The sequence below is a fragment of the Dermochelys coriacea genome, chromosome 5 (genome assembly GCF_009764565.3).
Source record: "Dermochelys coriacea isolate rDerCor1 chromosome 5, rDerCor1.pri.v4, whole genome shotgun sequence".
NCBI classification, from domain to species: Eukaryota; Metazoa; Chordata; order Testudines; family Dermochelyidae; genus Dermochelys; species Dermochelys coriacea.
The window spans coordinates 58964377-58978242 of record NC_050072.1 but is presented as its reverse complement, the minus strand read 5'-3'; the positions used below and the strand labels follow the sequence as shown (position 1 = coordinate 58978242).

General features: G+C 39.5%; 1 protein-coding gene across 1 annotated transcript in view; it reads right to left on the bottom strand.

Moving 5' to 3' along the window:
* LOC119856288 (adhesion G-protein coupled receptor V1) overlaps positions 1 to 13866 on the bottom strand; it is a 336541-nt gene that overhangs the window by 199571 nt on the left and 123104 nt on the right. The window lies entirely within an intron of this gene.

Below are 13866 nucleotides of genomic sequence, written 5' to 3'. Positions count from 1 at the left end.
GCCTTTCCCCAGCCCTGCTCTGTTGCCTGAACTCTCAGCTCCTAGGCAGCTAGGTCCTTCTCCCTCTGAAGCTGGAGGGAGAGTCTACCTGAGCTCCTACCTAGCAGCCCTTCTATAGGGCCAGCTGTGGCTATCTCCCCAATCAGCCTAGCATATCAGCTCCCCAGGGCTGTTTTAATCCCTTCAGGGCCAGAGCAGGTGACCACCCCGCTACAGCATGGAATGGAGGTAGAAAAGTGGCTTTTGCCTCTCTGATCTAGAACAACCTGTATTCCAGGCTGGTCCACTGACATAACTTGAAGCAGCTTGAAAGGTGTTCTAATTCATGGAGACCGCCATGCTTCAGCTAGATATAAGGGAGTTTCAACCATCCAATCCTCTAAAGAAGCAGAAGGGATTGAGGGAGAGGTTTAGAAGCTGCTATACCTAAGGATCACTTTACACAAAGGTGATTCTCCCACGGCCAACTGTGCCAGTTTGGGGTGTGGCAAATTGCCAGCACTACTATGATGGGTCTCATGCTTTCTCTTCTTGGGTGGTGGTTCAGGGCATTGTTTCTTGCCCCTGAACTGGGGTATTAACTACCCCACTAGTGTCCTAGAGGAGGGGAGTGGAGAGGGAGGGACCCAGGCCCACCCTCTACTCCAGGTGCCAGCCTAGGGGCTCTAGGAATAGCGGTAAACTACTAGAACTAGCGGTTCCTTCCCCGAGGCTACTTCCCTCTCCTGCCCTTCAGCTCGTGGGGCTTCCTGCCTTCCCTCTGCAAAAACCAGGTGTCCCTTTACCTAGGGTCTTGGTCTCCTTAGCCCATTGCAGCACTTCTCCAAACTCTCCTCTCCTTCCCTCCAATATCAGTCTTCTCTGCTTTAACTCCTCCTTTTGTCTGATTGAAGCAGGAAGGTTTTATCATGTGACTGGCTTCAGGTGCTTTAATTGGCTTCAGGAGCTTTAATTAATTTATAACAAACTTTCTTCCCTCTACAGGGAATAAGGCTCTCTTCTAATACTCTCCTGCTGTCCTCTGGCCATGCTGTATCACAGGGGGCACTTAGCACCAGCAGAGAAGCAAAAAGCAGCCCTAACGCTTTGTTTAATGGAATCTATAGGTAAACAGTGGCCAGCTCTAAAATTTTGACTTTACCCTATGACAGGAATTAGTAGTAGTACAGATTTTCCCTGTATTTCAGATGCATATAAGCCTCCTGAATATTGAAAAGGTATCTCAAATGGAAAGAAAAATAAAATTATATTAAAGTGAAAAATCAGCATTTGGATAATTTAATTTTTGAAAAAATATATACAATGACTTCTTACAATGCAAAGATGGCCTTAGTCTTACTAATCTGTCTGGTTAAAGTTATTGTTTCATTGTTAAAAACCAAATAAAAATAAGCATTTTTTTACCCAAAAGCAATTATTGTGTCTTAGGCAATTTATATAATATGATTATTATTTATTAAACATAATGTTTACTCCTTTTCTATCTTTATTTTATGGTTACTATCTTTAAAAAGTACATAAATGCTTCATATGTGTAATATAATTTTAATAGTAAAGTCTAATTTTAATCATTTTTAATAAATTTAGACCCTAATTCTGCAATGTTTTGCATTCATGGTTAACTTTAAACATGTGAGTGATACCAATGAATGGGACTATCATGTGCTTAAAATTAAATATAGGCATAAACACTGCAAGATCCAAAGCTTAGTGCCTAATGTAAATCACTTTAATTAGAGACCACTACATCATGTTAATAAAATATTTGCTAAGAAACGACACGTTCCTGCAATAATTGCAATCACTGTGATCATCTGCAATTAAATAGCAGTTAGGGCCCTCAGCAGTTCAGAGATGTTCAGGATCAGACCTGAAAAATTGATAATTAAGCTACTGCTACCTAGAAGCTAGTGTGTGATCAGGAACAGTCAACATGGATTCACCAAGGGCAAGTCATGCCTGATCACCCTGATTTCCTGATATCCACAAAGCCAGTTATCTCATCATAGAAGGCAAGCAGTAGGATGTGATATATCTTGACTTTAGCAAAGCTTTTGATATGGTTTCCCACAGTATTCTTGCCAGCAAGTTAAAAAAGAACGGATTGGATGAACGGATATAAGGTGGATATTAAGCTGGCTAGATAGTCAGGCTCAACGGGTAGTGAGCAATGACTTGATGTCTACTTGGCAGCTGGTATCAAGCAGAGTGCTCCAGGGGTCTGTCCTGGGGCTGGTTTTGTTCAACATCTTCATTAATGATCTGGATGGATCAACATCTTCATAAATGGAATGGATTGCACCCTCGGCAAGTTTGCAGATGACACTAAACTCGCGGGGGAGGTAGATATGCTGGAGGGTAGGGATAGAGTCCAGAGTGACAAAACTGGAGACAAATTGGAGAAATGGGCTAAAAGAAATCTGATGAGGTTCAACAAAGACAAAGTGCAGAGTCCCATGCACCGCTCTATTGTGCCATGTGCTCTATTTTTTCATGGTAAGTGGGTGCTTTCCCTTGTATATATTTACATTCCAGGCACAGTCACATGCTGGCATTCATCATGCAGCTTCCTAGTTTGGCCCTGAGTTTCCAAGTCATCCAATACACAAACTGCTTGGAATAGAATGGTCTGTAGGAAAACTGAATTAAAATGCAACTTTAGATCACAATCTGATCACCTGTACCATTTCATAAGACTTTTTCCAAGGTTAAATATCAGTTTGTTTACTGGGTTTGTCAGTCATTTTTCTACTTAGGTTTTTGGGGGCCATTTTTTGGCAATATATTAAGTTGGTCTGGAGAACCAACTAACATTCAACATATAGTATTCACTGATTATACTGCAAAAAATTTTTAACCATTCATTACCTGTTTCAAAACTCATTGTCTGACATAATCAGTCATTCTTAAGGGTGTGTGTAGCATCTAGTATTTGTATTGGTCTCTGGAATGTTCATGTTTATATTCATTTAAATATTTTTCATGCAATTTTTGTTTTATTTCCTCTGGGGAGATAAAGCAGTTATGTTATGTGCTCATAGGAAATAAAACAATCAATCTCTTTCATGGTCTGTGTTTGCATTATTACTTACAAAAATGAAATAAATTTTCAAATGATTTTAAAATAGCAGTTTTGATTAAAATCTCTTTTGCAAGATCAGGCAAAAAACAAACAAACAAAGAAATTACAACTACCAAAAAGTAAAATTCAGCTGCTACCTGCAGATAGAACTGCTGTAGTCACAAATTTATCTACACAAACTTATTTACAGTAATGAGTAGTTTGGTTTTTATGAATATGTTACTCTACCACTTCTGGCAAATTGTACCTCTTGTTTAGGACAGCATCTGCTTTATCAAACATGCAGACTTCAATTCTGCCCTCAGTTGTACCCCTTATCAAATTCCATGAAGTCAGATGGATGGTGTAGGTGTTGTCAGGCATAGAATTTATAAGTGAGAGAAGAGTAATTGGGGTGGGGGATAGCGGGAGAGTGTCTTCATTTCTTTCCGCCAAGGCATGGGGCGGAGGTTGAGGAAAGTCATCAGTGGACAAAGGGGAATGGGAAATTTGCCAAATGCAAGCAGCAATGGAGGCACCTAAGCTCACATCTAGATGGGGATGGCACAAGGCAGGGCTGCAGTGGGTAGCACAGAATGGAGGGAGAAGAGGGGAGGTAGGCTCCAGTGAACAGGAGAGAAAGGTGAGCAATGTGAGTGTGATGCTATTGGCAGTGTCTGAGGGTATGTCTACGCTGCAATCATGGGGTGTAATTGCAGCACATGTAGACATACACAAGCTAGCTTTCATCTAGCTAGCTCAGATACTGGAGCAGTGAAGCTGTATGGGCTTCAGGATGTGCTCAAGTAATTACCCAGAGTTCCAGGTGGGCTGTACATCATGCTCAGATACCAGTGTTGTGTTGGCTTACTCACTCCTGTTCCAAAGCTAGCTAGATAAAAGCTAGCTCAGATATGTCAACACGAGAGACATACCCAACAAGTGGTTAGAGATGGCAGCACTCCTGCTTTACAGTGAGGCAAAGTCAGACAATTTGGGAATGCTGCTGTCTGTCCTTCCACATGTGGCCCCCCAAACGTTTATAACAGAAATGAGCTGCAAGGCAACAAATCTCAAGCAGTTGTGCTTTGCAGTGATAAACAGACTATCCTTGACACCATCAAAGCTGTTTGCAATGAGGACAGGATATCGTGAAAAAGCGAGAGATGTGGGAGTACAGAGTGACATCACAAACATATGTTATGGCATTGTTCATACATCCAAAAGTTTTGGCTATCAGTAGGAGACAAGCAGGAGATACCAACAGGTTCTGCTCTGATGTTACATTATGTTTCGTAACTGAAATGGGGACCAAACAAGGTAAGGAGTGAGTACATTCCTAACAGTGGCAAAAACAGTAATACATAGGCATTAGAAGGGTGGCAAGTCATCAGGAATATAAATAATTAAGTAAATAAATATGTTAGCCGATATACAAATAACATGTTAGCTGATGAAAAAATGTATATTGTAAGGGATAGTCTAGTTAGAATATCTGAAACAGTTCTCTTCATTACCAGCCAGATCACTCAGCCAGAGTTAAGTGCATGAATTCCCCCTTCTTGCACAGTGATGTAGAGATAACAGAGATACTTCCACGGCACCATTTTTTCCTGACCTAGACCTGACTATCAGGGCCTGCAGCAGAGCCAGTCTCCGAGCTATCTAACAGGTACAGCTGGCAGGTAGTTGGCTACACCAGTGCTACTCAAAGTGGTGGTCAGTGGACCGGTGCTGTCCGCGAGCCATTGGCTGCCGGTCTGCGCGCACATTGGAAAAAAAATATTGCTAGTCCCTCCACATCAGATAGCTTGAGAAGCACTGGGCTACACTACCTGACTGGTGGGAAGAATCAGCAGACCAGCTCTTAGGCACAGCAGCAGTTTGGTGGCTGATCAATATTTGCCCATGGGCTATGATTGCTCTTCTCTTGTTCCAGTTCTGTTCCTGCCTTGTTCCAGACTGGGGCCCAGCCCTGCCTCAGAGACAGTCTTGCCTCAGATATTCTCCAGGTAACTAGGCTCTGACTCTCAGCTCAATCCCTGACTTTGGCTCTGACATCTGGCTTCCTGTTCCTGGCTCCTGACTCCTGCTCCAGCCACTAGGCATGACTGCCCATGACCCCAGTCTCTGACAAAGCTCCCTCTGTAACTTGTAAGCTATCTGTTATTTAGGTTTGGGTCTTGTACTTAAAGGTCCATAGCCCCAAAGTGTTTCAGGTTTATGCTAAATCTCATCGTATAGTGCTGCCATTGAGAGCTTCATTTCCATAGACTACCTTCCCATTATTTCTTTAGAAACATTTGGGAAGTCACCATAACTATAAATTTAGATTTAGAAGGGTAATAGGCTCCCAGCAAGGCTCAGAGAAAGTAAAGAAGCCTTACCTTGTGGCCAAAAGCTCGTTTCTAAGAGCCAGGACTCTGCTCAAGGGTCTTAGTGCTCTTGGCTCCCCTCCTGTGGGACTTCACAGCAAGATGCAATGCAGACTGAGAACTTTGCTGTAAGAGCCATCACAGATAATTTTATGGCAAGAGACAGTGCAGAAGACAACAGCAGAGCTTAGTGACTCTGGAGAGGCCCAGTCTACCCAGCTTCTTAATACATTTGAATTACTAAACTGGGTTAGGTGACAGCGCCTCCAGACAGGACCAGGCAAGGAGCTCCCTTGGGCAGGGAGATAGACCTGCAAAGACACCCTTGGGCTACTACTAGTTTTTGATCCAAATCACAAGAGGAGGTTAGGTGGATGGGTGAGATGGTATGACCAAGGGATTATTGTCTGTACAACATTCTAAGTGGCAGGTGGGAAGGGAGTTAGACTACTGCCAAAGTTATGAAGAGGATAGGTATTTTACTCTTTACTTGCATATGTATTCTGTTGCTGTGTTTTCCCAAGATTATGACTCTTCACGCTAAAAAAGATTTCCTTGACTGTACACAGCCTCAGAATGCTTGTAAGTGGGGAAGGGTATCTGTGGAGGGTGTGTTCAGTTTTCCCCAGGGTCTGGGTGGGTGCTCTAATAGGTTGAGTTTCTTAAGACATACTGAATCCAGCTCTTTTTGCTACTGTTAACCATCTGGCAGAAAAGTTATATTTTGGAATTAACCACAACAGAAATGAAAACACTATGGCCTTCAAGAATGGAACAATGGAAAAATAGGTGCACTTCCATTTAACTGGTAAAATAGCAGCAGTGCTGGGGTTGCATAACTGGGGTTGCATAACATTTTTTAAAGTGCAATATTAACTTTCAGTTTCCAAGCTAAACATGTGTGTTCAGAAATCTTCAATATTTTTATACACTCTCTCCTACCACCTTGCAAATAACTGGTAGATATTTACAACCATAACTCCAGATTAATTTGTTTTGGGTTGGGGGGATGCAGCAGGATGAAGGGAAATGGAGAATTTCCTTAGGTTATGATGTGTTTATTTTTCAAGATCAAAGATTGTTTAGTGGCAGGATTCCCCGTAGAACTTCAGGGTCACAAAACGACAATGGTAAAGTTTTCCAACTCTGCAGGATTAAACTCCAGTCTCATTATGTGACTTCTTCCCTTCCACACCCCAGTCCATATTCCCTCATTTCCTCTTTTGGCTCTCTCCCTCCTGCTCACTTCCAGACTGTCCAATGCGCCTCTTCTCCCTCTCAGACAACTTCCCCTGCTTTCATGTGACTCCCTGCCACCATGGTCATCCACATTAGGCTCCTGTATGTGTCTTAAAATTCACAGTGCAGCATTAAGAATTCTGTTGGATCTAGAGGAACTAATTCCTCCAGCACCCTCCAAAACTAGTCCAACTCTAAGAATAAGTAAACAATTCTACAATTTCATGGATTAGAGACAAGGGGCATGAGGTAGTACCTTTTATTGGACCAACTTCTGCTGGAGAGAAAGACAAATTTTTAAGCTTACGCAGACGTGAAGAAGAGCTCTGTGTGAGCTCAAAAGCTTGTCTTGCTAACAGAAGTTGGTCCAATAAAAGATATTACCTCACCCACCTTGTTTCCCTAATATCCTGGGACCAACACAAGTACAACAACAAGGCATACAAATCGTGAATTGTAAGAAATTTTAGTCTTATCTTAAACTAAAATGTTGAAAAATTCCATCTCTAACTAGGGTTATTTTAAAAAAAGCAATTTAAGAAGAAAAATCACAAATAAATGACAAATCAAAGAAGAAACTTATTTCCTCTTATTTAATAACTTAATGGTTTAACACAGTGGGCCTCTCTCTTCCTGGTGAGCCTCCACTGAAGTCAATGGAATTATATCAGGGTGAATTTAGCCCAATGGTTTAAGTGATTATAATTACTATTATTGGTAAGACGAAGTGAACGATGCTGCTGCGTTCTGAGCGTCTCTTTTCCAAAAGTTTCTCCTTTACCTTTTCAAAAAGGTATTTTATTGATTAGGAGGAATGTAATGATAGAACAGGAGTCTCCAATCTTATTCATATTTGGAACCACTTATCAAAATACGTACATCTTCTCCTGAACTAGCTCCATGCCCAGCCCCCCCAAATATAAATCCCGAATCTTTACATTCTGTACATATATAGATTTGTTACATGAAATAATAATATTAGGACAATGTTAAGGAAACAAATGAAAATAAACTCATTAGTACAAACTAAGGATTCAAGAAATAATGTGTTTCAGAGACTGCAATAGTGCTATTATACGTAGGCAAAAAAACAAGTATTAGAAAGATCTTGGTTTATATATCTTTCAACTGAGATGCACTAACTCCCATAAACTTAATCTGCTACACGCAGAAACATCACTGCTCAAAGACTTGCAAAGACTTCATTATTACGATAGAAGGAGGCCACCCTGGAAGAATTCTGTTGATCATAGTTTGAGAGCCACTGTCCAAGACAATGAATTATTATTTTCAACCATGAACTGGTACAGTGTTGGCAGTGAAAGTTTAATCAGCAATTTTGGTGAAAAGCTTTGACTGCCACCTACAGTTTGCCATAGTTAATGCATCTCAATTGAAATACATACAAACAAAGATCACTGGAATCCTAATTTTAACATCCGGGGTGATGTATTGCCACAGTCCTGCAAAGTCCCAGAATATATTCTTTCCGGAATCATCAGTTTTGTTCCACGATGACTAGAATACTATATCTGGGTATGAATGCAAGATATTCAAAATATGAATGCATACACCTAAACAGTTAGTGCCAATTTCATTTTAGAGAGTTACAGCTGAAACTGGATTATAGAGGATACCATTACGTATAAATGTAAAGTCCTTTTACCATTAATCTAAACCTTTCCTAAACACATGCTACCACAACACAAGCAACCTAAGTCCAAGATAAAGATACTTCACGCTTGCCTCTCAAAGCTTGCACTCAGATACATAGTCTGAGATAAGCTAGCCATTTACTGCTTTTTTCTATCCAGCTGGCACGATGCAAGCTTTACTAGCTGTTCTCCCAAATGCCTCTATTGGTTAATGTTTCAAGGTTAAAACAATAAAAAATACCAATGTTCTGATAAATGTTCAATATAAATACAAGGAACATTTGAGCATTGACTTTTTACACAATAACTGTTCAAACATTCATTTGTTTCTTAAAATGAGCTCCCATCATACAGGTTCATTAGTCAGCAAAAATCAAAGGTCTAGGTTACCTAATAAACTTCCAATGATAGGTATACCATTTAAATATTTGTAGCTTATGTTACATCCCTCATTAGTTCTCACTTAGCGAAGGTATACATATATAGTTTTTAAAAATCTTTCATCATAACTCTATTCCCCCACAACCAGGGCCAGTCCTACCCTACAGGCAGACCATGTGTCTGCTTATGGCAGCACAACTGAGTGGGTGTCAATATCCTTTCAGCTGCTCAACAGCTGAAAAATTCAGCTGGCTCCTACTGAGCAGCTCCCTCCCTCTTTCCCAGTGCTCCAGAGCCGGAGACACTTTCTTCTTCTGAATGGCTGCTCTCCAGCTGGCTCCTCCTTCCTGCCTAAGCAGTAGCTAAATGCTTGAGCAGCTGCCCCTGTAGAACAGGCCTTTCTTCTAATGCTTACACCCCACCCTTACTGGCAGCTTTACAGCTGGTCCACAGAGCCCCCAACACAGTGGAAGGGGCAGCTGGAGACTCCATTATGGATTGAGGGGTGAATAGGAAAAAGAGCTCAATATCTGCTAAATACATTTTAGAACATTCCTGGATTTTCCCATTTTGAAAAGACTCAAATTAGATAGGTTTCAGAGTAGCAGCCATGTTAGTCTGTATTCGCAAAAAGAAAAGGAGTACTTGTGGCACCTTAGAGACTAACAAATTTATTAGAGCATAAGCTTTCGTGAGCTACAGCTCATGCATCCAATGAAGTGAGCTGTAGCTCACGAAAGTTTATGCTCTAATAAATTTGTTAGTCTCTAAGGTGCCACAAGTACTCCTTTTCTTTTTTCAAATTAGATAGCGAGGTTAACAGAATGGTAGCATGTGTTCAGGGGAGGAAACCACCACATATAGAAGTTCGTATCAAGCAGCAAAATGCCTTCGGCTGTCCCATCATTTTTCTGGCTCTTCTTTGTATTTCCTCAAATTCAAAGTTCTTCTGAAATAGTGCCAAAAACTGAATACAATATTCTAGGCACCGCAAACATTTGAACACAGACTATTACCTCCCTACTCCACAAAGTTATGCCTTTACATTGACAGCACGGACTTCTTACACTGCCATGTGGTCTTGCAAACCTTCTAATTTGCCATCCACTATTTTCTGTAAGTCTTTCCCCATTATTGCTTCCCACCTTTCACCCTTCCACTGGGTATATGTGTTTCATATTAGTTTTCCATACATGTATTAAGTTGCCTGTTCTGAGGCTGATTATGGGAAAAGACCAAAAAAATGAAGAAAGAAAACAAATGCAGTTCCCAACCTCATCTTTCTCCCCAAAATGCTTAAATACATTAGAAGAAGATGTGAGAGAAATTGAACTAACGTCACAGGTACCATCTATTGACCTTCTGCTAGGAAGAGGAATATATGGGTCTTAACTTCTGAGATCTTTGTTAGCATCAGAACTGCCTCTGATCTTTATCCAGAGGAAAAGCTCAAAAGTAGAGCTGGTAAGGAATTTTCTGAAACATTTTTCAATAGAAAATGCAGATTTCTATAAATCAAAACAATCTACAGAAAAGGAACAGTTTCAACAAATCTCCTGATTCAAAAAAATATTTTTTTTTTCAAAATTGTGGAAACATCCCATTTTGACAGTTTCCAACCAAAGTTGCATTTTTTGGATCAAAATGACTGTTTCAAAATTTTAATTAATTTATATTTAAAACAATTATAATAAAAGGTCACAAGAGCATAAGAATACAAGAATGGCCATACTGGGTCAGATCAGTGGTCCATCTAGCCCAATATCCTCTCTTCTGACAGTGGCTGGTGACAGATGCTTCAGAGAGAATGAAGAAAAAAGGGCAACTATCCCATCATCCAGTTCCAGCAGTCAGAGGTTTAGGAACACCCAGAGCATGGGGCTGCATTCCTGACCATCTGGGCTAATAGTCATTGATGGACCTATTCTCCATGAAATTATCTAATGCTTTTTTGAAACCAGTTATATGTTTGGCCTTCACAACATCCTTTGGCAATGAGTTCCATAGGTTGACTGTGTGTTGTGTGAAGTAATACTTCCTGATGTTTGCTTGAAACATTACTTTCGTTGGCTAACCCGTGGTTCTTATGTTATGGGAAGGGGTAAATAAACACTTCCTTATGCACTTTCTCCACACCATTCTTGATTTTATAGACCTCTGTCATATCCTCCCTTAGTCATCTCTTTTCTAAACTGAACAGTATTAGTATTTTTAATCTCTCCTCATATGGAAGCTGTTCCATACCCCTACTCAGTTTTATTGTCCTTCTCTGTACTTTTGCCAATCCTAATGTATCTTTTTTGAGATGGGGCAACCACAACTGTAGGTAGTATTCAAGGTGTGGGTGTACCACACATTTATATAGTGGTATGATGATGTTTTCTTTCTTACTATCTATCCCTTTCCAAATGTTTTTGACTGCTGCTGCACATTAAGCAGAGAACTAGCCACAATGACTCCAAGATCTTTCTTGAGTGGCAATAGCTAATTTATACCCCCCATCATTTTGTATGTATAGTTGAAATTGTTTTACAATGTGCATTACTTTGCATTTATCAACATTGAATTTCATCATGCCCAGACATCCAGTTTTGTAGATCCCCTTATAACTCTTCACAGTCAGCTTTGGACTTAACTATCTTGAATAATTTTGTATCATCTGCAAGCTTTGCCACCTCACTGTCTTTCCATATCCTTTTTCCATATCATTTATGAATATGTTGAATGGTACTGGTCACAATACTAATCCTTGGGGGACCTCACTATTTACCTCTCTTCACTGTGAAAATTGACCATTTAGTTCTACCCTTTGTTTCCTGTCATTAATCAGTTACTGATCCATAACAGGCCAAAACAAACAAAATCTTTCAAAATTTTGAAAATAAAATGTTCCAGTTGACTTGATCCAAAAATATTTTTGGATTATCATTCTGTAAAAATGTGAAACTGTTTTTTTTGTCCTGATTTAGGACAATTTTTTTGGGGGGGGGAGGGGTTGGAAATTTCATGGGATGAGAAAGCCATTTCCCATCCAGCTCTCCCCATCTATGACAGACGAGTGGAGATGTTGTGACAAAACATTAGCAATTATCGTCTGACATACAGTACTAGACTGCACACATCATATAAGTGTGGTATGTCAATATGATGTCACAGCAAGATAAAAAGAAACAACTTAAGATAGTGCTTTCCCAAAACTCTAAAAAGGACAGAGGAAAAAAAAAGAATGCAGCAACTTTTTTAACTGAAATAATTCTATCTTTAAAAAAAGAAAGAAAGAAATCTGTTTGCCAAGGATTTTCCAACAGAAGTTTTGGAGGCAATGAGTGGGTCAGAATACAAAAATCTGGTTTTAAGTAATGGCTATAACCATGCTTGACTATTCCTGCTACTTTTTTTTTTTTTGACACAAGCAACCCCAATTTGTCTGCTTAAGGCATCTGAATATTGTCTTCAATCTAAAGTTGATAAAATTATGTCCTGTGCAAATACTGCTGCCAAAGTCAGAATGGTTGGTGAACATAGTCAAGTAAACTCTAATTATGGAAGATGGGTTTCTAAAGATTTTGTATGAAAATAGCTAAGCCAAATCAGAGAGCCAAGACAAGTCACAGACATAATACAAACAGCATTATCAGGCTCAACACAATCCTATTTGGGGTTTCAGGTGACATGTCTTCTTTCACAAGTGCTTCAGATTTGTTTTCTGGGAAACTCAGTATCAAATCTAGCCCTTAACTCCTCAACTATGGAACATAATTACAAAAGCTGTACTAATTTCCTTAAGAAGTACTCTCTTTGTTAGGCCAAACTGTTAAAGTATTTATTGCCCAGCTGAAGCACCTGTTTTCTGTTTTTTTTTTAAATTATCCTTTCTTCTGTTCAACATGCAGGAATATGGAGCTGCTGAATCAGGCACTCTTAAGGGCAAAAGCCTGCCAACAGACAGCTAAAGAGGTATATGTGAAAGCGCTCTTTGGAAAAACCCACCAAAAAATAGAGAGACAAGGTTGGCAAGGAATATCCTTTATTGGACCAAATTCTGTTAAGAGAAAATAACTATTGATAGAAGTTGGTCCAATAAAAGTTTTAAATCTTTTATTAAGACAAAGTTACAATAAAACATTAATGTATTACATCATATGTAACTTATTCAAGATCATGTTAATATTTAAAGAACCTGGCTAAAGATTCTGGTTTGCTGGCTGGGGAGCCTGCCTCCTCTGAGTACACTAGAAATATTTCTAAATACCTATAATCTTTTTGATGCTTTTCTTGTGTACATACTTGGTAGGAAACCTTTTCCATTACAAAGACAGTCCATATTTTACTATACCACAATGCCATAGGAGGAGGAGGGATCACATTTGTTCAATAATTTTGTGCAATACACAGTCTAGTTGCTAACAATAAAGAAATTAATTCATCATTCTGTTTAAAATGTATATCCTTTACTGGGGCATTAGATAAGCAGGTCAGGGGTTCTGTAGGAAGCTGGCATTTTTGCAATCAATTGGGTTAACAATAGGCCATCCAAACACTGAGTAAAACTCAAACAAGCCTGAAGACCAAATATAGCTATTCAATAGCAATTGTTGGGTTAAAAATAAATTTAGGCCACGAAAAATAAAACGTCCCCATTCATCCAGACCACCTTAGCAACTTTGGACACACATTCTAAATTCGTGTCACTAGGGCCCCGTCCCTTAGATACTTTAATCAATCTTCAGGAATTTATCTCTAGGAAATATCAAAGTGACTATTTGTTTTGCATAAGAGCTAAGCTTATTCAACTTGAACAGCTGTTCCTGTATACTGATTTTAAATCGTACCAAGAGATATCTTATTTATTATCAACATTATTACATCCCATATTCTCAATATTCTGCATTCTTATTCTTTGCATAATTACAGCTTCCTACAAGTTAGTGTGAGAGGAATATGCATTTTTATATATACATATACACAATACACACGCTAAAACATTTGTACTTTTCCTGTCTCCACTCCACTAATTTATTTCAATAAACCATGTTGTAGCACAGACACTGTTTCATCTCAGCTAGTATTTTATGTTCCCACTCTCCCACCAAACACTCGACTTTACCAGATGTAGGATAGATACTCCAACCATCTATTAGTTGTATTGCTTAAC